This window comes from Egretta garzetta, unplaced genomic scaffold (genome assembly GCF_000687185.1).
Source record: "Egretta garzetta isolate BGI_Z169 unplaced genomic scaffold, ASM68718v1 scaffold197, whole genome shotgun sequence".
Taxonomy (NCBI): Eukaryota; Metazoa; Chordata; class Aves; order Pelecaniformes; family Ardeidae; genus Egretta; species Egretta garzetta.
In genome coordinates, this window is record NW_009260274.1 from 330,513 (window position 1) to 354,694 (window position 24,182).

Consider the following 24,182-nt stretch of genomic DNA (forward strand, 5'->3'; position numbering starts at 1 on the left):
GAAAGAGCCTATGCTGTCTAGATACGCAAGTTGTTTGGATAATTTTTTTATTTTTTTTTAATCACAATTCAGATTGAGAAGCATCAAAAGGAGGCTGTGGGAATGGTCTTGACTTAATTTGTATGTGGATGCATGGGATTAAGCGCATTCATTACACTAGGGGAGATCTCTGCCTGTCTTAAGAGCTGCTTGTCAGGTTCTACTCATTTCCAGGATATTCCTGAAGAGTGCATAGTTGTATGGATACTTAGGAAGAGACTTTTTAAAGCAGAATTTTGAAGTCTTACTTACAAGGCAACACAGGAAAACCAGAATCCTTCTCTGAAGATGAAGGTACCTGAAAGAAGGCACTGTTGAAAGTCATTGGGTGGATTGCTGTTTAGAAAAGGACTGGAAATAAGGCAACAACAGAATAGAGTACACCTAAGGTTAAATATGAGAAATGACCAAACTTGTCTTTAATTGCTTAAGATGAAAGTCGATGCTTTTCATACACTTACTTAATGATACTGTGCAATGTATTCTGAGACTGTCTGGGAAACAGAATGGGCTTTGTAGTAACCTGCATAAAATTTCATTGATAAAATACTGTAATTATGGAAAGCTGTTGAGTGGAGTAATGTCTATAACTATCCTTTCTTTCATACTGGGGATACAGTTCTTTCAAAGCAATTTCAGAAGACTCGTGTCATTTACTTGGCTAAATGCAGCCAAGGTTTGTGGCCAAAATACATTTACTTGCATCTGATGCTTGGTAGAAATTTTGTTGACGAAGGGATGCTTGTTGCTTGCAAAAAAAAAAAGTTTTGCAAGATTTTAATGACTTTTTCTAGTTCATGGTTGTAAGAACTGTGGTACTGGTTCCAAAATTCTTTATCTGTACAGGGTGTTAGTAAAAGCAACTGTGTGTGAAGCACATAAGATGCTTGGAATAGATATTTGAAGCGTGACACTTATTCATTTATTCTTTGAAGTTTTAGTAAGCCTTTAAAAAGTCCATACAATATGCCAGCTTGGTACTTTGGACTTGTCTCCAATGTGTATATTCTCACTTGGGTAGATGCTGACTACTGCTGGTGTTACTAACTCTGAGTCTAGTTACATATAGACTAATATTGATGCTGTTCTTTGGTATTTACAACTGTGTTAAAATATTTCACTAACAGCAAATCATGGCTTCAGAGATGGGCAAATGTACACTTATGGCAGTAACAATATAATTTTTCAAGTAAGTGTGAGCAGCATTAAAATACCTACAGTTTTTTAAAACACCTGCACAGTTAACAGTAGAGTTAAAACTTCAAATCATCCTCAAACCCTGAGTCATTTTATGCTTAGCATTTCATATTCTAGTGTATTTAAGTACTATTTAAATGTTAAGAATAGTGTTGGTTTTTCACAAATGATGCCATGCTAGCAGGAATATTCACTAAATTGCTTCCGCAATGTTTATGGATACTTCTAGAATATCCATGTTCATGTACACCATTTTGGATGGTGTGGCAGATTTGAAGTGTTAAGATTTGAGTGGTTGTCAAAATGAGTTGGCTCACCTACTGAACTTTTCACTGGAGGGGTTATACCTGTTAAGGGACTGGAGCATCTGGCATGGGAGGAGAGGTTGAGAGAGTTGGGACTGTTCAGCCTGGAGAAGGGAAGCTTTGGGGGAATCTTATTTATGTTTATAAATCTCAGGTTGGAGGGTGTAAAGAAAACAAGGCCACACTCATCTTGATGGTGCCCCTTGACAAGACAAGATGCTTTAAGATAATTTTTTAAGATACATTTGAATATAAAAGCTGTCATGAAGAGCATCAGTCCTCTTAAGTGGTTGCATGTATTCCAAATACATATCAGCATGTCTGAGTACTGTCACAAACCTTGTAGTATTTATGCGAATTGTTTAACGGACTTACTTCAAAAATAATCAAATTAGTCCCTTCCTAAGCCAAAAAAAACTTTACAGCAGTGGAGAAAAACGTGATCTAAATCTAAAATCAGAATACTTTAAAATCCTTGTTATATTTTAATATTAAATCTTAAAGTGGATGTAATGAATGTGTGTTGCATGGGATTTACATAATGATTCTTTAGTGGCTCAGTGTATCAGTACACTAAGGTAATTAAATACTTAAAGGGGCAAGGGGAGAAAAGGCCAACTGCCATTTCAAAAATAATACGAAATCCTACAGTCAAAATTTATCTTGCTTTTATGTAAATTACCACTTCACAGGTGTTTGAAAACAAGCAGTTTTTGCAGTGAGAAACATTTTGTCCATGTTCAGCTAAATGAATGAGTTTTAAAGAAGTTGAAAAGAGCTAGTTTATTTTTTTTCCGATCTTACTTAAAAAAAAAAAGAAGAAATTTAAGGACTTGCTCGGTCACTTTGCAAGGCTGTAACAATGGGTCATCACCAGGCATTGCAGTAGGAGTTAAAGGATGATGAAGAGATCAGGTGTAATGCTGAAAACATAAATGTAAAGAGAGAAATGCTGCTTTTAGGTCATACTACTTCTTCTACTGCTGCAGAGTAGTACATTGCTAATGATCTTTTATAAAAGAGCCTGAAGTGCATTCAATGGTGGGTTCTTCTTCTCGAGTGTTATCAGTGTAATCACTCAATGTATTATGTTTTATTTTCCTAAATGAAACTCTCTGCTATTTTCATTACTTAACAAAAAAAAAGAAATAAAAACGTGTGAGTGGAGATCATTTTTGTATTAGTCTTTATTTTCTCAGTAAACAAATGCACTTCTTTAAGTTGAGTAGCATCTTCAGATGGATTTCTTACTGATGGAAATTATTGCTTCTTAAATTGTTGCAAGCCATGATTTTTTTTTTTTTTAAAGTTCTGTTTTTAAATGATACAATCCTTTTCCTTAGACCAACTTCTAACTATTTTGGACTGAATCTGTACTTGGTACCAGCTATATTTCTTTTTTTTTTTTTTTTTTTTTTTTTTTTTTTTCTTCATGTCCCTGTGAACACCCAGCATTGATAATTCCCTATTCAAGAGCAAATGAATTATTGGAAAAAGAACAGATTAATTTTTAACAGAAATCAACTGTGCATATATGTAATTCTTTGTAAGTAATCCAACAATAAACCTGTGTACCTTCAAAATAATGTTTTGCATTTCTAGGTAGCTTTCTAGTTTTTATATCCTCTGACAAAATGCACTGAAGTAGTTGAGGATAGCTTTCACATTAGTGAGTTTTGGGTAGCCAGTCTACTAATTTCATGAACCATAAGAGTAAGGCTGGCCTACTGTGTATTGGTTGGAGCCCAACAGAAAGCACCCGTGAGCTCTGACTCCTCACGCTAACCTGTAAGGCTGTGACTGTCATGTTCATCAGCACTGATGGTGGTAAGGGCTAATAGTTTTTTGCAATTACTTACTAAGAGCGTATTGCTAGCTAATACTCTGAGCACGCAGACTAGAATTCATATCCGTGCTGGGTAGCACTGTGTCCTCCTGAAGTAACTGGGAGCTCTTGCAACTGCTTCAAAGTGAAAATAGCCTCCTTTACCTAACATGCAAGTAGTCAAGCCATCTCTTCATTTCTAATTCTCTGGCATTTCTAAAGAAAGCTAATCTTGGTACAGTTCCTCTGGCCACTCACTGTAACATGTATCCAGCCCTCTGAAGTAGGCCTCTCAGAGAACCCACCAGGGAAGTCATAGATAGAATCATAGAATCTCTTCAGTTGGAAAAGACCCTTAAGACCATCAAGTCCAATCGTTAACCTAACAGTACCAAGTCCACCACTAAACCATGTCCCCAAACACTAGGTCTATACATCTTTTAAATACCTCCAGCGGTGGTGACTCAACCACTTACCTGGGCAGCCTGTTCCAGTGCTTGATAACCTTTTCGGTGATAACCCGTTCACCTCCTTCTACTGTTAAGTAAATCTGCCTCAGTTTGCAAAGGGTAAGATGTTTTTTAATGTTTGTCTTCTAATTTTTTTCTTCTTACCTTGACTGCAACCCGTTTCCGATCCCTCAGGGCAGTCATTGTCACTTCATGGCATCAGCTGTGCATTGCTAATGAGTTTCCAGAAAACACAACAGCAGTCTGCCTGGTGCAGCCCCTGCAGGATCTTTATCAGTCTTCTCCTGTTTTCAAGAAGGCCACGTTGTCAACTGTAGAAATAGCAACAAATTCTCCTGCAGGGGCAGCTTACTACCATTTTGGTGAAGAAGTCCTGGGTGTAATAAATATATTTTATTGAATTTATTAAGAGTCTGCAGGATTTGAGGAAGTTATAAAACACTGTTAGGTCTTCAGGTTTGAGTGACTGACCCAGAGAAACTTTTACTGAACTGGTGACAAATTTGCAGTGTTCCTAAAGTACACTCTCCCATCTGCCCGTGGGTTAAATGAGTCTTGTCCTAAAAGGTCGGTCTGTCCTACCTGTGAGCCACATTTTTATTCCATCTGTTAATATGAATGTTCTGAAGATGATGCCAAGAGAGAATTTACTAAATATATACACTTCTTATGAGAATAGATAGTCCTTGAACTGATCAGGTTTTCCTGAATACCAAAATTAAACAGCTTTTGACCAGCCCCTCAAAACAGAAGTGGTGGAAAATGACTTCCCATGACTTTCATCACATATATATTTTCTTTTCTCCTCAGATTATTCATTCATTTGGGATGTTAGTCTGTATTAGAACTATTTTTGCATTCATTTGTATTTATATATGGATAAATGTAGAATATATATTATGAATGTATTTGTGGCATATAAAAATATATACTATATGACTACAAAAATATCCTAAATTCAGGTAGAAAACTGATAAAATATAAAAAGCAGAGCAGTAATCTGTGATTTATTGTTATGAGGATAATTGGGAATCTGTAAAATGTGGGTTCCCTCAGTTTTTCAATGTTTAAATCACAAGAAGTAGTTGAAAAGATAACTTTCAGTAACGGTTCTCAATTATCAAGATTTTCTTATGAATTCTTGACTTTCAGCTGTGACTTAAATTGACTTTCCAAATATAGCAAGTATAATATACCAAATCCTAAAGAAATTTTCTTTTTTTTTTCTTTTTGTATTTTTCTGCTTTAGCACATCAAGAAGGACAGGGGGAAAAAAAGAAAAAGCTGATGTTGAAAAATTCAGTCCTCACTCCTACTCTTTTATAAATTGCTGTTAGTATTCCTGTCTCCATGTGTGAGCCCAAGGTCCAGGCTTGTGGTTTAAACTATAAACAGAGATGAGATACTTTTATACAAGAATAAATGTGCACAGATGGAGGTAATCAGAAGTGAATTAAATGTGTAGGATTTTAGAGGTGCCAAAAGCCCACAATACCAAGTTGACGTTGATGAGGACTACAGGTGCAAAGTACGCTCAGACATATCCTTAGAGGCTGATTTGTAGAAGGTGTTCAGACACCCCCAGGTGTCCTCAGGAGTGTCTCCTTAATTGCAGGGGGAGCTGTGTATTTGGACGGGTTCATACGTCTCTTAGACACCTCTTTGCATCTTTACTAGGTTTCTTTAAAATTCTTGATTTTTGCTGTGATGTTGACAGTTGCCAGGGATTTTTTTTTTTTTTTTTTAGGGCTTGCCTTATAGTTCTCAGCTAATCATAAGAAATCCTAATGTTGTGGGCTAAAAGATAGTAACAACAAAAACTTTCAAGGACAGTACTTTGCATAACATGAAGGATTTCTATGGGATTCGTTAAACTATTTGATACATTAAGATTTTAGGAAAAGGACCTTCTGTGCTTTGGAAGTTCTTAACAATAAATGAAAAAAGAATTTTTTTAAAAAATCCCCACTTGCTTCTGTATTTAGACTTCTGAGACATCTATTCTTTGAAACGTAGAAGAAAAAATATTTTAAAATCTGTTAATAAATTCTGAGCATTTTTTTATCGACAGTCATCTGGCATGACTGACAAAAACTCCCTTATTTTTCTTTGTGTGTTACTTCCATTTAAGGCGCACTTCTGTAGTAAAGGAAAATGTTGGTGTTGGCAGAGATTCAGAATTTGTTCTTGTTCCTTAATAGTCACTGTGATTAAATGTGGATAGTAACATAGATTTTTTTTATTTAATAATAACTGTAAATGAGGGGGGTTTTTGCAATGACATATTCTTGCATGTAATTCCTATATTGCACAGTAAGCCTCCATTAAGGTAATAAATCAAACTTCATGTTCTTGAAACCATTTTCATCTCCATTCCCAGTCCTTCCAGCCACAGTATCAGCCTTTCCTTCCAAATTCTGAATGTGAAGACATGTAAAAAAAAAAAAAAATAAAATAAAAAGGTCCGAATCTTGCAGAGTTTTGACATACTTTCTGTGAGGTATGGCCATTTTCATCCTGTCCTATAACATAATTGTTTTAACAGGCAAACATCTCTCCCTCCTTTCGAATCTCAATTTAGTGTAACAGGATTTTTCTCTGGCTTTCACAAGTGTGGTGGTGCTGTGCTGACAGCTCTCTGAAGTTGTGTTTTCCTCTACACGCTAGTTTGACTGTGTTCCCCTTACCCATCCTTCCTTCCACTCCTGTTCTCCCTGCTGAAACATAATCTTCTTGCCTCTATTTTCCCAGTCTCCCCATCCGATTCAGCAATGAGGGTTTGCTTGCTGCCTCCACCTGCCCCCATTAGGCTTCCCTGACAGATAGAGACTCTGTAAACAGCGTCTTTCTGCTTTCTCCCTTGTTCCTCCCTAACACAGGTAGGAATTCTCCCTTTAATCTTGGCAAAACACTTCACTGTTCTCCTCAGATCTCTTCTGAAAACTACTTTGCTGTGATGTCTACGGGGGAAAAAAAGGAAAAGAGACTCCCAGTCTCATTAGTACAACTTCCTAAGGTTTGTTTCTTTGTGTTTCCAGTCCGTAGGCTCATTCTCATCATCTGGTTTTGCGCGGCTTGGCTGCTGGGCACAAGACATATCTTTGTCCTTGGTACTGTCATATGACACACCAAAGTCTGCTCATCCATATGTTGGATTTACTGTAATGCAAATACTGTTCTGGAGGGGTAGATCTAACTCTAAAAATCCGGTGTGTGCAATATGTCATTTTCACTTGTGTACTCCAGTGAAATCCAACCACTTGGCTAGATAGCGATTGTGGTAATTTCTTTTTCTTTCTTGTTTTCTTTTGTTGTTCTACAGGCTATGCTGTGTTGTGCAGTTTAATACATTTAGGTCCTTAGAATTTAACTTTCCAGACAGAAAAATATGTATAAGCATTGCAACTTGACTTGTGAAAAATGTGGTCGGGATTGTGGGGATTTTGCGACTTACAGGAATCACATTTTATTTGTGTCTCTTTTTTGCATGTATGTGTTACCTGAGTTTTATGCTGTCTCCTTTCATCTTATGTATTGACTCAAAACCTCTTAACTATTTAGCCTTTAACAATACTGATAGACAAGCCAGTTTCTCCCTTCTGCTTTAATTGGAAACTTAGGTCAGATGGAGATGAATGGATCGTCTGTTTTGCTGGAATTTGTAACCACCCTTATCTTCTTACAAATTTTATTATTCCTTTAGTTTCTTTAATTCTGTTTTTGTTGGAAGTGGTACTAAGATTATGCAATCTGTTGAAACCTAGAAGTTGCTGCTTTTCTTCCTTGCCACAATTTGCCCTTTTTTTGTTTTCAGTTAGGTTTTGTTTTGTTTTAGCCAGTCCCATTTAATTGCTTTTCTTGAAAAATTACACAACGATATTTAATTCAGTATTCTTTCCAAACCTGATCTTCTGAAACTTTCTTGCCATATTGAAATTAAAAAAAAAAACAAAAAAAAAAAAAACCAACAGTGGAGGAAGAAGAATAGGAAATGTTAGTAAATACATTTTTACTTAAAATGAATTTATTTCAGTGGATGACTTCTTGTAGTTATGCAACACTAAGTTTAAAAATTCTTGTCAAGCTTCTTGAATAAAAACTGTGGGATGTCTTGGCGCCTTTCTCTTTGAATAGGAAAAACTATCTGCTCTTGTTCTTTGAAAACGGGTTTCTCGGAGTTGGCTGTAGTGTGGGGAGGTTTTTCGTTAGTGGTTTCACTGATGCTTCTCTAAGGCTTGCTGGTTTGCATTTTTAATCTCCCTAATGTTTATTTGCTTGCAGTGTTTGCAATGTCACTTCAGTTTTGCTCATGAACCTTTGTAGATATTTATCCTTCACCCACTGCTAATGTTAGATCTTTATTGTTCTTGGTTCCTACTTTGTCCGTCAAACTTCTCTTCCCTTCTCCCTATCACCTAAAAAGACCAAAAAGTCTACTGTAGTGGGGGAAAAACGCTAATCTATCGGGCTATCTTTATTATCATGCAGTTATAAAGGTGGGTTTCTTCTGTAGTTTTGTAAAGCACATTTTACGAAAAGTCCTCTGTTTTTTTTTAAATCCCTATATATACATGTGTGATTTGCTTGTCTCATGTTGGGCATGTTTGTCAAAAATACACTTAAAGCTTTTCTCCACGCTAAACTTATTATTCTAAAGCGATGAAAATGTTCCTGTTTGTTTGTTGAGAGTTGCCTCAGAGATGGCTGACCTTCAGTAGAGAATGAAATGTCTATTAAGTTTTACATCTAGTGCATTATAATACTCAAAAGCTAAATAATGACAATTACCATTATTCTTTTTAGTCACTGGTGCTATATCAGATTTTGTCTGACTCAAGTAATTGCCTCAAAAGACTAAAAGTCAATTGGAATGAGGAAAAAATATCTATTTTTTTCATTTCCTTGCAGAGAGAAAGAAGTTTTTGAACAGTGAGTTTTCATCCTGTTTTAATTGGAAAATATTGAGGAACTAGGCCATAATATGATGAAGGCACAGTACATTTAGTAGTATAAAATAATTCAAGGGGTACTATATACGAACTGGTACTTGGAGGAAATTGGTAGGAGGAGATTTCAAGGCATTGGGGCCAAATGTTGCTGCCAGTGCTGTTTGTAATGTTTGCCTTTAATGCTTTATGTGCTTCCCCATCCCTTTCTGTGGCGCCTTAACTGCTGCAGGAAGGGGATTTGTGGGGAAGATGGTCCAACACTGGAAGGTTTCTTCCTGATGGGGCAGCAGGGAAGAGAAGCACAAGAGAGCGTGGGGATGTGATAGGAAAAGGCAGATGAGATACGCTGGTCAGCGGTGGTACCGTGTTACTTGGAGGTCCATTAAATGAATGAAGAACACTCTACCCCACTCCCACCACAAAACCTAGCTGAGGGGGATTTTTCCCACATTCTCTCCCTGCCTGTGGAACCTGAGTGAAGTTGCAAGGATTTTTTTGAGGACAGTTGTGTTCTTTTGTGATTTAAATCTAACATGTATGGTCTTCCGCTTAGTACTGGGAAATAGAAGTCGATCAGAATTGCCAGTTCAGATTTTTCCGCTGTACTGCAAACTGAGTGAGGCTAGTAATGGACATTTTTGGTTTTTACATTACATTTACTTTGAGAACTAGGTACAAAAACATTTCTTAGGGTACACATGTAGTCTGTGACTCTGTCATTAGCTGGGGCAACTACTACAAGTGAAACTCTACCTGTATTAGACCCTAACAAGCTGTAGCATAACTTCAGTGACCTCTGGTTTGCAGGCATAGATCACAATGAGTTACTGCAGTCAGTGCATTGAGTACTGTGCAGGTTGGAAGCCAGCTGACAGCATTGACTGTGTCTGTTGGAAAAAGCCTTTGTTTAATGACACAGATATGTTTGGCTGGTATCTTTTCTCTTGGTCAAGCTGATAGAAGCTTTCTCTGTTTCATAGTCCTCTATCTGTTTCAGTTTATTGATGAAGGTAGTGCTGTGACAAGATGGGTTTTGCTTCTCGGTGCTTAGCATTGACTCCTTTGCAAGCCAAAGCAGAGCACTGGTTGAGGCTTCATGAGTAGCAGACCCGACAAATTGGAACCTTGTGCTTTCAGCCAAACTCACAAAGCTTGCTGCACCTGTAAAAAAAGTGTTTGGTGGGTTGTTCTTTTGTTGAATTTGAAGTTTAGATGACATATAAGCAAAGGGGAAGAGGGAAGGGATGAGATATTTAAACTGTACTTGGTAAAGAAATCTGAAAAATCTGATATGCACCAAAATCATTCTGTTCTCTAGCAGTGTGTGCTTCTTGGTTTGTGCTTATATAAAAATGCAGAAAGGATGTTATGCAAGTAAGTGTTTCTTTGCTTAACACTCACTACGCAGCCACCTGTTAAAACATAACGGTATGGATGATTCCCAGTACGAGATATGAAAGCTTTGCTGCTTGTGATGAAGTATGTTTACTAACCTTCAGAGATAAGATTTTGCTGTTAGGGAAGTAGAATTTGAAAGCCTGATAAAGTGAACACATACAAACTTTGAAAGTAGCACATAGGCTGGAAGATAGCGTGGTGCTAGTAACAGAAACAGAGCAGCCCACAGACCCATTCTGTAGAAAACTTCACTTACTCTGTACTTCCCAAACTACAACTGTGGGCAAGGGTGGGTTTAAAAGCATGTTCTTTTTTGGCTATCTTCATCTTTAACAGTAAAAAACCCTGTTGACGCTCTTGTGCAATGTTTAATGTGAGAACACTTGACTAGTAGCCTAAGCTCAGTGTCAATAAACATAATTAATTATGCAGTGTCAGACCACCAAGGGGAATTTATTCTCTAAATAAACACAGAGAAACTAATGGAAATTGCCAAAGTCTATAAAGGATGGTTAGTTCCGTGTCTTCTGTTGCCTGTGGTTATATATGTGGGTATACAATGTTTCCGAGTATCTCTGCCTGCGTGACTCTGTGTGACTCTGTGAAATGTGTGGCTGCTTTAGAACATTTGAAAGCATTACTTACAGTTTTGAAATACATAAGTTTAAAGGAACTCTGAATTGTCGCTGACCACCTGGAAGGAGGTAATGCTCACTAATTTATTTAAGTAATTAGTATGACCCTAGACCTTGGAGTTCCTGAGCTGTAAATGCTTAACAGGCAATTTATACAAAATATTTGCATAATTGTGCATGTAAATCTGGAATAGATTCTTGCAGTGTCTGTGGCTTTATTTACGATTATTGTCTCCAGTATCCTCTTACTACCTGTGCAGCAACCTTAACGTAGACCCATAGTGTCTTACGCGAAACTAATGTTATGTTTTGTCCTTGATGACCACTGAGAGCTGTAGAAATCATTATACTTGTGAATGTATATACATATAGTGCAACAGATCTTTTTTACACACTAAGGGCCAGATCCTTATGGTGGAAATCAATGCAGGTGTTTGGAAGAGAAATTGCATAGAGATCTGACCCTATGAGAATTTAATTTTTTTGTAATGTTGATATATTGATAAGACTAATATTGAGGAATAGTAGTTATGAAGGAGTTTCCTGTTATCTTGGATGATTTATTTAAGGAAGGTCTTGAAACAGAAAGTTCTAAACACCGTTTGTGGCTTTCTCATAAACGAAAAGCTCTGTTGTCCCTCAAGGTGAAAGCTTTATCAGCTTAAGTATATCAGGAAATACAGTTAACTCTTTTGACAAGCAAACTGTTTCTTCTATCAATAGTTACAGTCCGATTTATCTATGGAGACTTATTTATTATGCGTTACCAGTTGCACTTGTAATCTCCTTTGTGTCTGTTGGCGTATCACTCATAATGTTGATTTAGTATTATTTAATGTTCTTTGATCAGTTTCCTTCATCTTGCGTGACCCAGTGTATTCAGCCATTCAGTTCGTCTGTCAGGCTGCTGTTCCTAGTATCTTTTCATCTGCTTAACATATGTTTTGCTTACCCTCTCTTAGACTTGCATTGAAATGTTTTGTTGCCTCATCTCCTCACTCAGGACATTTGTTTTCCTTCTTCCTGCCTCACCTTTTGGTGTCTTAACCAGCTTAATACTTAGTCTTACAGTGATATTTTTTTTTCCCCCCCTCAGATTTTCAAGATGTTTATTCCCCATCTTATTAACTATTGTTTCCTCTGCAACTTTCCTCTCATACCTGCTATTCTGCAGTTGCATTGATTACCGTATTAATGAAATGCTGATGACATTTGCAAATTCTTGTTCATAATTAAAAGGAAGACCTGAGCTTTGTTTTCCTATTGATGATACTATTTATCTGTTACACCTAAAATGTGTGAATACAAAATATCTGCCTCTTTGATTTTTCTAGTCTAATTTCCCAATGAAACAAGGCGCTCTCAGTCATCCAATTTTGTCCCTCATAACTTCCATTTCCCATTGGAATTTCAGTCAAACTGATGGTGAAATTTCTGCAAGCTTTCTGTAAATTAGTAGCTCACTCAGAAGGCCCCTGCTAGTATGGTGAGGAGAGACATGGAATCAGAAGAGATGGTGAAAAAATAAAATGCAGAAAACTAAATTGCTACTCTTACTTGAAGCATTTGCGTTTTGTTACAATGGTTAGGTGGCTGTAAAATGGATCGTACGTGATCTGGGCAGCCTTAGCATGTTACCACGCTGCAGGAATTCAAGAAACCTTTTTTGATATAGTTACAGCTCCTTCAAACAGAAGCTGAACTCTGACCTCAGGTACGTTCTGTGTTAGTAAATCAGCAATTATGTGCCAGTCTGTAACCAAAATACATGTAAAGAAAGGGATAGAGTTTTTTGTATATAGTTTTGGCCACTAATGTTACAAACTGTGTTATATTATTTGAGAGAATAACTGCAGGTAATTGATTTATGAGTTTATTTCCTTGGCAATTTCTGTGATGAGTATCTATGGTATGAATGAGTTTGGTAGTTCAGAGTAGTTTAGCGTGTTCTCAAGCATAGGTTTGGTCGAGACATGCTTTTTAAGTGAATCGATAACCCTGCTAATAACAATTTGGTTTATATTGTGGAGTACTCTAGAAGATCACAAACTGAATTCCTCTTTAATGAAAATATTCCAGGAATGCAAGTAATGTCCTTGAACTGTTGGTATTTGGTTGTTAAGACCAGACTAGATAGAATCCACAGCCCTGTCCTCCCAGTACTGACACCCACACCCCTGAGCTCAAATGCCTCTGGTGTGAATGTCAGCTCCTCAAAACCTATCACTGTGTTCTGCAGATATGTTCCTGTTGTGCTGTGGTACTTGATAACGTAAATAGAGCTTTCAAGACCTAAGGTGTGTTTTTTATGTCTATTAAAGACAGACTTCGGGCTTCATTTCCTGGTTTATTTAAGGATAACTTTCTTGTGTAAATTCTAACTAGATCCTTTGAGAAGGAAGAGGGAATTCATGACCACTCAAACGTTTGATATTGTAAATAATTAAATTTGCCGAAATGTTAACATTTATATTTACTTTGGAACTGCGCTGCAGGAGGAATAAAGGTTTGCTTTCAGCACTGAAAATGAAGCTACTTTTCCTACCAAACCTTGAATAAGAGTATTGACAAGAGCCTCAACAAAACACATTTTGGAAAGGAGGCCTTTCCAGTAATTTGGATGATTTGTAAAAAGCATTGCAGCATTAAAGAAAGTTCATTACCCAAACCATTACTGCACATTGTTGGTAATGATGTGGTATAAGAAATAAAGAGAGCTTATGGGGTTCTGCGTCCATCCTCAGTACTATGTTGTGCAAAATATCAGCTCAAAAACCTTTGTTGCTTGTTAGGACTTTTTCATATTATTTCCTGGATTGTGTGTGGGGGGGAGGGGGTTGTGTGTCCTCCTGCCTCTCCCTGCCTAATAGTAGTCTATAGAGAGAAACTACAAAGTGGTATTACTGATTCACTTTCCTTATGCTGCCTATGCCGGCTGTTTTCTACACTTCACTCCCCCACCCCCCCCATTTAGCTTTGTAAGGGCTACAGCTGAAACAAAGCTATTCTTCAAAGTTTGCCAGTACAAGTTGTTCTACAGCTGTTTAGGGATGGTGAAAGAGGGGAGGCTGTTTTCCACCTACTCAAGATAGCTCATGAGTTGGGCCCTATGATATACCAAGTACGGTTCATATGTTTGCAAAGGAAGCTCGTGTAGTTTGTTAGATCTTGCAGATAACTGGAAAGCTGATGGCCTTCCAGCAGCAGGGTGGTTATAATGTAATAGGTGACAGGTTAGAATGTGGCCGTGCTTGGCCTGGTACTGGCTGTCCTTCGAAAACAGTTGTGGTCGTGGCCAAGTCACTTGGTATTTGTCATAGTTTATGGTAAAGCTTTAAAATTCATAGCAACACTGAGAATCATGTGCAGAGAGGTTTTATGTGAAGGCTCATATTGTTACTGTTTGCTTATGGCTGGCTGGATCAGAACTGCATTGGTATTGAAACTTTTGTCTAATGCTTGCTCTAACAGTTCCCCAGCGGCTCCCTTCCACTAAGGTAGCTGGTCCTGTGCTTTTGGGGGAAAGGCATTACGTTCAAGCCTTACTGTTGCTTTCAAGTTCTGTCTTTTGTGACTGTAGGTTTCTAACTGGGCTTTACTGGACATGTACATGTATGTCCCTTCAAGCACTTTGACAGTGGGAGTGCTACGTTTGTGATAAGAGGTTGTTATAGTTTAACAAAAAAGTGAGCTGTGTAGCTTTCGTGCTGCTGCTGACCCATTAACACTGCAGTCACTCATCCGTTAGGATGGGATAGATTGTATTTTTTTTTAGTACAATACTGTGCTGATCTCTGTGACAAATTGTTGCTACTTATAAAGAGAAGTAACATTAACAGCTTTCATTTCAATGAAAGTGCTCTTCTAATCTTTGGTGGTATCAGCTGTTGATAAATGCCAATGTTGATCAACAGGATATATACAGGTAATGCAGGAAATAGCTTAAAATATTTTTCTGTCCTGCTAACTTTCAAATTAGATATGAAACAAATTGCAATTTCATCCTTTTCAATACTAAAGAGAAGGACTTAAGTGCAGAAACTAGAGCAATGGAATAATCAGCAGCACTGCTGCTTCCAAACAGGTGACTGTGTTGAAATTTTAATTCCATTAAATTTTGTGCTTTGCAGATGCAGCTTGTATTTTCAGGCATTTGTCTAGCCACATAGGCTGGAATGTGTTCAAAATGCTTGCCAAGAACAAATCCGGTGGAAGAAATGTTATACTTTGACCCAGGTTCAAGCCTTTCTAAAGCAACAAGAAGTATTTCTGAAGACTAATTTAACGTTCAGCTTAGATAGCTGGGGTTTTTTTCTGCCTGTGATCTGATATACATTTGCTTAATAGCATACACATACTAATTTCCTAGGTATTTATTTCTACTTTTCCTGCATTTTAACTTGACTCTTCTATCTTTTTCTGTTGGCATTTGTCCTTTACAGAAAGTTTGGATGTGGAATCCTGTAGCAACAGTTTATTTAAACCCAATGCAATGAGAATTTATTTTTGTTTTGATTATCTACCATCCTCACTAAAGGATAAGAAATTCAAGAAAGTTAATTTTCTTACACAGATGTGCTATTTTTTTTGTCTTCTATTTTTGAAAAACTTTTTTAGTAAGATGTAGTGAGTATTTTGAGCATGACCATGTTTGGATCTTTTCCTTAAATCTTGTACTTTATTTTCAGCTGTCTGTCTGGGATCAAACATAATTGCCAAAGACTACATTTAGTGTGTTGATCACCAAGTTGACAAGGGATGATAGTTGGGCATCCACATCGATGAGAGCTTTCTTGCTGAATACAAAGAACTTTTTGACTTTCCTCTGTGAGTTGGACAGAGCAGCTGTTGAGAGTTACTTGTTTTTTCTCTTGGACAGGCTGCAAGATGTGATGTAACAGGCTGATTTGTGGTTAATAGCAATGGGTGAGAATGGAGCCTGGAGTATCTGCTTCATGCAAGAAATGAGCTAATGGATCCAGTTTCTATATAATAAACTTATTTCTTCTTGGAGTGCTAAGTAATTTGGTTGCTTTGATTATAAGCAGAAGCTAATTTTATTATTCATTAAAAATAAATAATGTTTTCTGAATAAGTTCATAGTGATGTTTGTAACTCTTGCTACCACAGTTACACGGTGTCCTAAAGAGATGGGAGAGAATTCCTAGAAACCAAGTTGCACACACAGGATTGCTGTGTAAGAACCAAGGATGCTTTGCTCATAACTTTGCGGTGATCTGAAAAGTATGAGAGTATACTTCTCAGCAGGTGCCATATTTATGCCTTTCAATGGACAAAAGCCAAATGTAAAATCAGGAATGACATAAGAGGATGTCAAGTATTAGCCTTTGACTGAGGGTAGATGCTAGGAGGAGATGAAAAAAACATTATTGTATCCACACTAGAAATATGATAAAACTTTTTAGCCATGAGTCCTACTTTTAAAATTCATTAAAATTAATGAAGTAACTTAAGGATTTGCTTGTTCAGTTACAGGGTACTCTTGGAGGCATGAAGGCATGACTCATGCATACTTTTTTCCTTGGTTTTAAGGGTGTTGTAGATCCCTTCTCTAAGTCTTAGGATGACTAGGGCTCTCAGTCTCTTCTTACAAAATAAAAAAAACCCAAACAATTTCCTAATCTCTTCATCAGCATGCTGACATCCCACAATATTCTTTTTCAGTGAGAAAATGCTATTTTGGGCATCTTGCTTTAATACAGCAACAAGATGAAGATTATTAATATATCCTGTACTTTGCCTGTAAATGGCTGTAAAAATGTAAATTTCTTTTGTTTTTTCAAGGTCAGGAATATTTCTGGTTTTCTGCAGTCCAAGGAAGTCCTATTCCTAGTCCTAAAATTAATTCAGTTTTTTGATCTCTAAGCAATGTTATTAAAAGAAGATCAGGATAGTTTGTGATTATGGCCTTACATGCATTGCCTGGAGTGTTTTTCATCGATAAACAGTATTTGAACCATAAGGAAAAATCCTTATGGATTTTCCTGTAATCCTTTTTTCTTTTGTTCTTCTGTGTAAACCTTCCTCTTTTACTCTTTCCTCCCTGAAATACCAGTGTAAGCAAAGAACATGAAAGGAAGAACATCTCGTGGTTTAATTTCTGTAGGACTAAACTACAGAAAATTGTGTGCTTGGTAGAAAACTGGAAACGCTTCAGAGTGCTCTGTGAAACCACAGACCCACATGGGGAAATAATGGTGGGGTTGCCACCCGAACTGTTTCTAAGAGAAGAAATTTATTTTTGAAAGTGAAGGCAAGCTGCTTGCTCAAGATGAAAATTTACTTGGTTTTATGGCATCTTATCCAAGGCTGCTTTTCTCTCCTTCAACTTTCCTTTCACCACCTCCTGCCGATTTCTACTACACACACACACACACAAAAGCAAACATGCCCCCCCGAACCTAAAAAAAAAACCCCAAACCCGAGTATTTATACTTTTACGCTCCCTCAGTCCATCTGTCCTGCTTCTACTGTTGTGACCCGTTGTTGTTCTGCTTTTCTCACTTCATGGGCTTGCATCCCAAATTGCCACTTCAGGAACAGTACGTGGTGCCATTTCAGCTGTAGATGGGTGGTGAGCGAGAAGCCGTAGTGACATCTGTCAGCTTGAAGAAAAGAATGGGTTGGCAGAAGCCTCGCTCAAAATAAAGTTGAGCAGCAGAAGGAAGAGCAAAACTAAGACTCCATAATTCAGTTAAGAAAATGGTTTTATGCATTTATTTTATATACTAAGGAACTTAGATTATAAAATGTGCAGTTAGCAAAAGCATGCAGAAGCATCTTTTACCAAAGGAGTCTGGTATAGTTCCATGATTTTTCAGCTACCTCTTCTTCCCGAGGTGCTGGGAATGGAGACTGCCTGGGAGGCATGTGGGGAATGTGTAGACCTTCGGTTGGAAGCTTCACCCAGACCTTGGCCTTACAGGTGCGGGTTAATGTTATCGGCTTTGCTAGCATGTTTCTGTGCCATCCAGAACATGCTATCATGGGTCTTGTCTTTTATAAGATCACAACTGAATGCTGAAAGTTTATTTTAAGATTAACAAAAATGTTTTGAGGTGCCTTAAAGTTTGACTTGAACTATTGAAATGAAGTAATTGTTTACTACTTAGTTGTTGAAATCAGTGGAGTCTTCCAGACAGTTATAAACTAACTCTGATCTAATCATATTTCCCCTCTCTTCAGAAGAGTAACCACGAGGTTGGTGTTTCGGGTTAATATGTGATATTTGGTTTCTTCTGAAATCTTTTAAATGTTATATTGCTGAATTTATCTCTTGAAAGAAAAAAAATAGCAGCTAATGTAAGTTCTCAGAGGGTTGCAAGGCTGGTGTGTTTTTCCTTTATTGCTGTGGCCTGGGAGGGCAGGGCACAGCCCTTTACACCCAGGCGTGGAGGCGTGGAATCAGCCTTTGACTGCCCTGCTGTCCGCTTTATGTGCTTGACACGGTCGGTGACAAAACAGCAGCTAAACTGTTTCTGAACCCTCAGTGTAACAACTGAGGGCCCTGAGTTTTGTTTAGATGTGTGGATGGTTTTATGTTAATAGAGCGTATTTCCTGAGTTTATTGGTTATTTATAATTGCCATGTTAGTACTTAAGTTAAAACATACATAGTATGAAGATACTTGATATGGTATGAGCAGAGATCATGTTGAAATGCAGGTGTTCTTATCAGAAATCAGGCTTCTTTTTTCTTCTCTGCTCTGGTTTATCCTTTCTTATCTTCTACCAACACAGTATATGACTCTTCTTTGATTTCACTTGACTGTGTTCAGTAGTAAGCCATAGCTTATCCCATTATTAATGCTGTATTTTGGAAGAAGGAAAGGTAGATGCAGCCTCCAAAAGGACTAAAGAAAGCCAACATCTTGCAATAAGTAAAATCAGGGGGGCGGGATGTCTTCAGCACAGATTGCACTATTTCAGAACACAGTTCGGCCAACTGGGGTGGGACATCTGCTGAAATATTCCCGCAGGAATAAAGAACCGCAGTACCAGGAAATCCATTAATTTGCATTCAGTTGGGGCATAGTGCGCATCTGTTTAGGCAATGCAGCTGCATTAGGAGACAGTGGTTAACATCAGCCTGGAATTCTAGTTTATGTATATGTTGAAGCATATCTGGTTTAAACTATTAAAGCCTTGCAGTCCCAGTTGGACTCATTACTCCTAGAAAGGAGATTTTAGAGGATTGTCTATCCCTTTTAAGATGCATTACATCAGCTTCTGCGTGAAGCATGACTCCTGGCATCCCTCAGCAGAGAACTGCTGGGATATGGCAGGTGTTTTCACTCACCAATGTGTTTCCTGGCTGCAGCTCTGGTGTGTTGGCAGGCCACTGGATTGACACTTGAATTATTGTTAGCTTTTAGGTTAACACACCCTTCATAAGAATAGGGGGAATTCACATCTTGATATTCGTCCTCTGTTGGTCTGTAACAAGTTGTTCTACAGAATCAAACAGTTGCAAACAGAAGTGCGGCGTGCCCTCATCAGAAAACAATCTGGAAAATAGATCAATATTTACATTGGGATCCTGATCTGTTGGTTTTTAAGAGCACCTCTTTGAGCTGGTTGTGATACAATAACAAATTGTGTGGGCTCAGGCACAGCAGCGTGATGCTGCAACTGAATACGTGTAGTTTGTGTATGGATATACGTAGGAAGAGAACGGGAGACTGCTGTGACTGAAGTTTTAGAAGGCTGGAAAAAGTTTTAAACCAGCTATAAACTTTATAAAAAAACTTCACTAGACTGATATTCATTAACACACGTTGCTAATGGCTAGTTCTTACTAATTCCTAGTCATTACTGCTGCATATTCAAAGCAATTAGCCTGTAACAATCTCATTTTAATTGAATCCTGAGCATGCAGTACCACAGAGCACTGATAGCTATGGTCCTTGATGGCAGGATGTTCAAGGTTGTCACACGTGCCTTATCTTCTTAGTTAGTATTATTCCTCCTTTTCAGCTTTTGATGCTACTGAAAGAAAAGCAGATTGTTTTTTTTTTTTTTTCCCAAATCTCAAGGCTGCACTTCATCAGTGACTAATAATTGACCATCACTTAGTTGCTTACAGTTCTGGGGCCTCTGCTTTCAACCTTTGCTCGAATTTTTGAGGCCTTTGTTTTTTATCTCATATCTAAGCTGTATGCCATAACAAGAGGCACCTGGCACCCAGCTCTAGCTCACACAAGTTCTCCTAATAATTTCATAAGCGTAAGAGGCCAGAATTTGGGCCTTGCACATTTGGCATAGAAATGCATTTGGCGTAAAGGCCTGAGTTATTGTTCATTAGCCATGCTGTATAAGTTTGCTTATGTTCAAGTTCATAACAAGCTAATAATTAAATACTACTCAGTCTGCTGCTACTTCTGTGGGTGCAACAGCTTCTGCTTTGGCTACAGACAGTTAAGGTTTTATAGCTGTGGAGCAGCACGTTCAACTGATGAACAGTTGGATCCTGACTATCCTGCGGATAATGCTGTTCCAAATTTACCCTGAGTAAGTGCCATTTCCTACATAGGTACAGACTGGACAGAGAGCATTAAGCTTTGTATATGTCCATACTTACAAAGAGACAATCTCTTGTAGATGATTAATTCTCCTTTTTAAAAAGTGAAGACGAATATGGATATGTCACCAAAATCTGTTCATTAACTGTTTGTACTCGTTTAAGCATTAAAACAAAAAAAAAAAAAAAAAAAAAAAAAGTAAAGGCTTAAAATGCTGAGAAATGCGTGGTTTCCATCCCTGATATATGAATCACCTTATCACTGGGATAATTCCCTGATATGATTCTAAATAGTGTGAGGGGTTTTTTGTTGTGATGACATAGGCATGGTAATGTTATCCTCTGTAACTAATGAATTGACCAGCTGTTGAGCAGGATTTTATTAAATATTAAACAGAAATAATGTGTTTTTAGTGAAGCTGGCTGAAATACTAAAAGTACTAAGACTATTAAAATTCTTATGCATATGTAAATGGGTGTAAGGTTAGCCCTTTTCCAAATAAGTATGCTAATCTTTTTAAGGATAGAGGCAGTTCTGTTTTAAATTGTAGAATATTTATCACAAAGGGGGTAACCGGTCTGTTTAAAAAAAAAAAACAAACCAAACAAAAACCGAAACACTAGTGTGTTGGTTCAGTTCCGGTGAGATTTTGGCTGGTTAGAGTTGAATTTAAGGAAGAGCATAACAGAGCTGTTCTTTATTAAAGGTTTCCTTGCCTTGTATATCTTTTCACTTTCACCCTGTTTTTCACACTGGGTGTTTAGTTTTGTTACATTAGCTACTCTCAGTAAATCAGGAGGAATTATCTTCCTAACCGTTTCACAAACAACTTCACAACTATGACATATCCAGTTTCCAGAGGGGTGCTGGAATTATTTCAAGAGTTGTCTTAGAGTGAGACCACCTCTTTCCAAAGCTTAAAACAAAAAAGCCTGTCATTCTTCAGAGGCATAAACAAATATGTATTTCCATATCCTCTTTAGATGCAACTCCCATTGTGCATTTTGGAGAGTAGACTAGGAAAAGGCCTTAATAGTTAACAGGATCAGCTCCTTTGAGAACATTTATAAGGCAAGAGGGAGAATAAGGGAAATGTTCTACCACCTTAATTTGGGAATGGCTTACTTGGTATGGGCAGAGAGGTAACTAGTTAGCAGGCACTATCAAAGTCCATGAGTGATTACAGTAGACAAATGTGTGTTTATTGCTTCAACTGTTGCTCACTTCAGTTATTAATTTTCTGTCAAAACAGAAATGCCACAGAGATGTCTCTGTGCTGCTGTCTTCATGCATTCCACATAAAACCTTGATATCTTCTGACGACCGTACACTTAGATACCAAATAATGTGTTGTTATAGGTATGTGGTAATCATTACCCATGGAATAGTTGTGTTGCAGTCCTTGACATTTATCAAATCTAAGATTAAACATATACCAAAGTCAGTGTGGGTGTGCATCCAGCCATGGAAGCGGTGGGAAGCACAGGGATTGTTCTCCAGTGCATTTTACAAATGGCCATGGCCAACAGCAGTGCTGTAAAGTTAATTAGTTAAGTACATGTTGTTGGGCATTCATCAAGTTGCTAGCCACTGGAATTGCTTAAATGGCAATAAAAATAGGGCTGGTTTGTGTCTGGTTTTGGTTTTTTGATTTGGGTTTTTTTTGTTGGGTTTTTTTTTGCTTTTAGGACTTGAAATAGTGGGGGCCATTCCTCCACCTGTTAATGAATTGTAATCCTTTCTTACGGCAAAACTTTAACATTTGCTGTCTGCCTCCTTCCAGTTTTTGAGTGGATTTAAGGCTTTTTTTTCTGTTGATAAACAGAATAGAAAAGTCAACAGCTGTATGTAAGTAGATCATTCTCATAGGTTAGACATACACTGTTTTTTGTAATCAACCTTGTTTCTGTTCTAGAACCTTAAAAGGAAGACTGTGAACTACTTGCATTTTTTATTGCTGTTTTTAATGCTAATTATGTTCTGTGGGTTTTTTTCCTAAACAACTAGTCATAAAAAATCGTTAGCACTTGTCTGTTAAAACATGGTGATGATAGGTTTACTTTCTTATTCAGTGTTTCCCACTTCACAAACAACTGATAATTGGGGAAGAAATATTGACTGCTATAACCACAGGTCTTACTGCCATAGAGGATGCTGTCAATTCCTACTTGAAATTAAGTCACTGAGGGAATTAATCTTGAATATTTCAGATTTTTTTTAAAAGTTGTGATGTTGTTTTAAACTATGGAATCTTCTATATTTTATCACACCAGATATAGCAAGAGAATAGTAAAACATCCAGTTTTTAATGAAGCAACAATACTGTACTTTTTAGTCAGCCCAAGAGTGTCCCAAGGCTATAGTTAAATAAACTGAAAGAAGTAAAACTTCCCTCTGCCATTTCTTGGAAAATTAACTTAAGTTTATGGAGAGCAGCATTAGAGTCCTTCATTTTCTCTGTTGAGGCCATTCATTTTCTTTATTGAGATATTTTAAGTGTGGAAAAAGTCAACTTCAGGGCTTTTTAATATTTTTCACTGTACTTGGCAATTAATTTTTCTGCACCATTCCTCCTTAAGCAAAAGATGGCTACAAATTGTTCTTTTAGCAACGTAAATGCATAGTTCAGTTGCTGCCTTGTCTGCTTTTAGTTTACTATGTAATGCACATTCACTTCTACAGTCGATAATAATCAATAATGCTAAATGCACACACAAGCCATGTTGGAAGGTAAGTGGCCCAATGGTATTTCTGTCCCTTTGCAGGTTTGCTGGTTCAACTGAAAGCAGAAGATCTAAAGGGAATTTTAACAAACAGGGAGCACTGCTAGCAGGCATCTGTGTAATTATCCTATTAAAACAGAGTAACATCTGCATTATCTGTGCAAGTGCAGAATGCAAGGGAACATTATGTTCTCTAATCCTGTCTGGGAGCATTATGAAGTTAAAAGGATAACATTTTACCAAATCTGTGTTTTAACATGATAGGTTACACTTAATTACCTTTTAATTACCTTTCTTCTTGTTGGGTTTTATGCTAAGGACCGTGCCTCTGGTCCTCATGACAGAGCTTTTCTTGCCTTTGGATTGTTTATGCCAGATTTTATCTTTGAATTTACCATGAAAAGATGGTCCTACTGTGTCTTGAAGGCTGTTATTGCAATTCTTTTTCCCTAGTGTGTGAAAAGCTCCAAGAATGTTAATTTTACATACAAAAGACATGTTGTAGCATTTGGAAGTATGTGTTTTGAATTTAGGTGCAAAGAGCAGCAAACTCACTGGGCTATGTTTTATGAATAAGGAGTAACTATGCATGGCAGAGGCCACACAGGAGCAAGAGCAGATTATTCCAGCCTTCTGACTGCTTGCAGTGTAAGCCGGGAGAGTGTATTGGCTTAAATAATGTAGATTTCTTTTTTCCTCTTTACCCCTGAGGGAGTCTGATTTCCTGATCACCTATCTAGCCATATGCCATAGCTCTTGCCAGGAGCTCCGAGCAGTGTCACTGCCAGCTAAAATTACTTGTTTTCTGAGAACTGAATTACGCTGAGAATTGTCTTAAATTGCTGTACTGCCAACATCACAAAGTTTTGTGTACACACACACAAAAATATGTAAAAGCAGCCTTACCTTGAAATTCAGCTTAGAAACCACTTGAAGCATTGAATTTGATCCAGATACCGAGAGGTGTTCTACACCTGCTCGGGCGCATCGCTCTCTCTTTGTTCTCTTTCCAATGCTTTTCTCAGCTTCTTTGTGCTCTGGCTAGTAGAGTACAATGTTGATACATACAAATTAAACATTTACAAAGCAAGCAGATTGCC

At 37.6% G+C, this 24,182-nt stretch overlaps 1 protein-coding gene across 4 annotated transcripts in view; it reads left to right on the forward strand.

Moving 5' to 3' along the window:
• The window catches only part of MGAT5 (alpha-1,6-mannosylglycoprotein 6-beta-N-acetylglucosaminyltransferase), a 130,516-nt gene that overhangs the window by 22,007 nt on the left and 84,327 nt on the right, over positions 1–24,182 (forward strand). For 2 of the 4 annotated variants that reach the window (XM_035897875.1, XM_009642473.2), the window contains exon 1: positions 21,700–21,718. The exons of the other annotated variants lie outside the window; for them this stretch is intronic. The gene's annotated coding sequence lies outside the window, so the exon portion shown is untranslated. Of the gene's footprint in view, positions 1–21,699; positions 21,719–24,182 lie in introns of those variants that run through there. 4 annotated transcript variants of the gene reach the window in all.